Below are 3971 nucleotides of genomic sequence, written 5' to 3'. Positions count from 1 at the left end.
CCGCCCCCCGCCCCGGCCGCAACACCGGCCGCGTCCGCCGCCATCTTGGCACATCCGGCTCCGGGCTTCCGCCGCCACCGCCGACGTGTCACGCCACGCTGCGCCGCGCGATGACGTCGCGTGTCCATCAGGCAGCGGAGGCCCCGCCCCTCCGCCGGACTGTAAAGGGGAGAGGCGGAAGTGTCGGAGGGTAAAAAACACCCTAATGGCGGAAATGGCCTCGGCGGCGCCTCCGCCCGCGCAGGCGCAGTGCTGTCAGGGTCCTCTGTGCCGCGGGTTCGAGTCCCGGGTGGTGCCGGTTCCGGTGCCGGTTCCGGTGCTGGTTCCGGGCTCTGGCCTCGCCCCCACCGGTCCGGTTCGGTTCGGCGGAGCGCAGGTCCCGGTGTGCCCGGCGCGGCCCGGCTCCCCCAGCCTGCAGCGCCCTCGGGGTCCTCGCCGGGGGTGCAGTGGCGAAGGCGGCCGCCAGGGTGGGACAGAGCGGCTGGAGCCGCTGCCGTCGGGGCGGTGCAGCCGAGAGCCGGGAACCGGGGGGGTCCATGGGGAGGCGGAGGTGGGAGCCTGGTGCTTGCTGCGCTGGAAGGCTCCGTCCTCCGGGTCCGTGATCTGTGCAGGGAGATCAGTCACGGGACACCCTGGGGTGCACCATGGAACACTCTGGGCTATGCTGGAAGGTCTCAGAGCTCATCCAGTTCCCCACGGGCAGGGACACCTTCCACTGGAGCAGCTGCTCCAAGCCCCTGTGTCCAACCTGGCCTTGAACACTGCCAGGGATGGGGCAGCCACAGCTGCTCTGGGCACCCTGTGCCAGCGCCTCAGCACCCTCACAGGGAACAGCTTCTGCCTCAGAGCTCAGCTCAGTCTCCCCTCTGGCAGGTTCAAGCCATTCCCCTTGGCCTGTCCCTACATCCCTTGTCCCAAGCCCCTCTCTGGGTTTCTTGTAGGCGTCAGCTTGAAGGTGTCTAAACTGTCAGAGGAGCAGATTCCACAGTTGGTTTTCCACAGACAATATCAGCCATGCACAGCCCTGACCACGCTCCGTGCCCAGCTCCCGTTGTGGGTCTGTTTCTCACAAACACGAAGCTCCAATGCAGGGCACTGCAGTGCACACACAGCCTGTGCCTCCTGTGCAGGCAGTGATCCCTGTGCTGATGCTGGCACCCTCCGCACCCAAGAACCACCCTGCAGGGGACAGCACAAGTGACCTGAACACACACCTCAGCCGAGGGTCACCATCCGCACAAGAGCTGTTCCTGCAGCTCCATCATTAAAGCAGGGCAGTATCCCCACATCCCGGGCGAGCAGGGGAGGCAGAGCTTTGATGCTGGTGTGGGAACCAGCAGCAGGGCTGTGGCTTTCCAAGTGCCTTTCATCTCCCTCTTGTAGGAGCCCTCTCACAAACCAGCTTGTCAATGCAGTTTCCTTACACAGCTCACATTGAAGATGGAGCCCTGGTTTTCCCTTGGTGTTTCCCCCAGCAGGTACCATCCGAGGAAACACGATTTTAATGAGCCCCAGTGGCTTTAAAAACACATATGTATTGTGTAAACACCATCAAAAGCTTACACCTGTATCTAGAGCTCTGTATTTACAGTACAGACCTATCCCTCTACCTACAGACTCACTCAGACATACACACTGCAACCACTGCACTGGGATCTCACCTTTGCTCTTCTCCTGGCCGGTATGTCATTATAAATAAATGCCACATTAAGACATTCAATCACTTTTCACCCCAAAGCTGACAGATTCGCTGTCCTCAGTGAATGCAGCCGATTCTGGACATGAGAGTGACCCACTGACAAAGGGTTGCTGGTGGCAAGGGAACAGCGTGTGTCCTTTCCTGCTTCATCAGCTCCTTCTGGGTGCAACAAAAAGGATACTGACCTTTTCCCATGATATCCTGATAACTTCTTCAGCCTTCAGGGCTCAGGCAACCATAAACACAGCCCAACCTCAGGGGCCTCGAGTAAAAGCATCAGCCTCCAAGTTTAGAAACAGAGAAAATGGCTAAAGGAACCTCTCTCTTAAGAGTATCAGTATCCCAATGCCAGCTTGGGCCAGCTGAGCTCTATTTATTTACTCAGTTGCTGTGATTGTGCCCACGGTTTAACCCATGTGTGTAATTGGAGTGAGGCTGCACCTTGCCTGAATTTGGCTCCTTTTGCACATTCTTCAGGGGGTGATTTGAGGACTCCTCAATGAGGGTTCGAGCAGCTGACACCGACAGCCTGGAGGGAAGAGCAGCACAGAGTAGCAGTTTCTGGGTGTCCCGTCTAATTGAGCAGGAATAATGGGAACAAAGCACGAGAGCACCAAGCCCTGCAGTGTGTAAACAGACGGCTCAGGTGCAGGGATTCCTCATAGCATCAACCATCCGAAGAGCTGCTGCTGATCTTGAGCTGCACACACACTTCTGAAGCCTCCCCTGGCACTGGCAGGAGCCTGTGGGACATAAGTGTAAGTCATGGGGGGGGCAAATGCTTAAACACTGAACTGCAACCTGTTCCAGTGCTCTGTCACTCTCACAGTAAAGGAGTTCTTCCTGATGTTCACATGGAACCTCCTATGCTCCAGTTTACACCCATTGCCCCTTGTCGTCCTCCTCATAATGAGCCACATGTGTTCAGTTTCCTTTTGCAACCTCACATTGTTTTACACATCCTCAAAACCCGTCTTTTTTTAATCCATTCCAGCCCTAATTCCTGCCTGGGCCATGAGTGACCAGTGTTGCACACTAGACCAGACAGGAGAGAGTCTTCTGATGCCTGATGCTGACGTGAGCATCCCCATCTCACTGGCAATGCCATGGGCACCAGTGCTGGGATGTGTACGTGTGGGAGAAGCCTGGAAGTATGGGAACACAGCTGGATGTTCCCAGATGTGATCCATGGCCAGCACATGTGCGAGTCATGGTGAAGGCAGGCACACCCCATCTAGCATAGCCCAGATGGGATGCAGGGGACAACAACTTCCCAGGAAACCCACCCCCAGGGTGTCCCTTGGGGTACACCAATGCTCAGCCACATTTGCAGGGGGAAGAGGGATTTGTGCTCAGTTGGAATCCCCCTTTCCATGGAGTTTTCCTCTAAAGGCACCGTTTTACTGCTGCTGGATGGCACATGGAATGCCACTGCTCCAGCACCAGCTTCTGACCAGCACGTGTCTGACAGCCCACATTCATCCAGGGCTGGACACCGGGTACATGCACGCACATGCCTGCTCCTTCCCCAGCCATGGAGTGGAAAATACCAGCATTCCAGGAGTTACCATGAGGAGCTCTGTGGCTTGGCTATTTATATCCAGTTATCTGGGGACTTTGCAGCTGCATTTGGCCTAGAGTCCCTGTGGGGAAAAGAAAGAATCAAATTACCTGAAAATGCTTGAGTGCAGCAGGGACAGCAAACGTCTGTGTGGTGTTTGTGCCTGGAGTGGTGTTAGTGAGACCTTCCCTCGGGTGCTGGTCCCTGTGCAGCCACCACCTCTGAGAGCCCAGCCACGTGTGTGAAGGAGGAAGCACTATACATAACTCTTAACACCCCTCATAGCAGGCTTTTTCCATGTATAATTGGAAGCACGTGGCCATTTTTTACCTTTGGCTGTGGCATCAGCCAGAGAATGCTCCCAAAAACCTGCTCAGAAAGCAGTTTAAGGTGATGGAGCACAGGTGAACATGTGCGAGTGATGTTCTTAAAGACATCTTTTCAATGATTACCCCTTTGATTCAATGATCACCCATTAGATCCTGACCTAATGGCAGAGGCCTGGAGGACATCAGAGCATCCACAGCACAGGTAAAGCAGAGCCTCTGGTGCCTTGCTCAGACCAAGACCTCTGACACTGATGGGAGTTTTGCACAAGTCAGGGAGAGTTTCATTGTCCAGAGCCCTGCTCTGAGCTTTGACCCAGGGAACAAGCTGTTGGGAAGGGGGAGACAGTGGGTATGGAGCCCAGATTTCAACCAGTGCACAACA

This window comes from Melopsittacus undulatus, chromosome 11 (assembly GCF_012275295.1).
Source record: "Melopsittacus undulatus isolate bMelUnd1 chromosome 11, bMelUnd1.mat.Z, whole genome shotgun sequence".
In the NCBI taxonomy this organism is placed as follows: Eukaryota; Metazoa; Chordata; class Aves; order Psittaciformes; family Psittaculidae; genus Melopsittacus; species Melopsittacus undulatus.
This window is presented reverse-complemented; position numbering follows the sequence as displayed.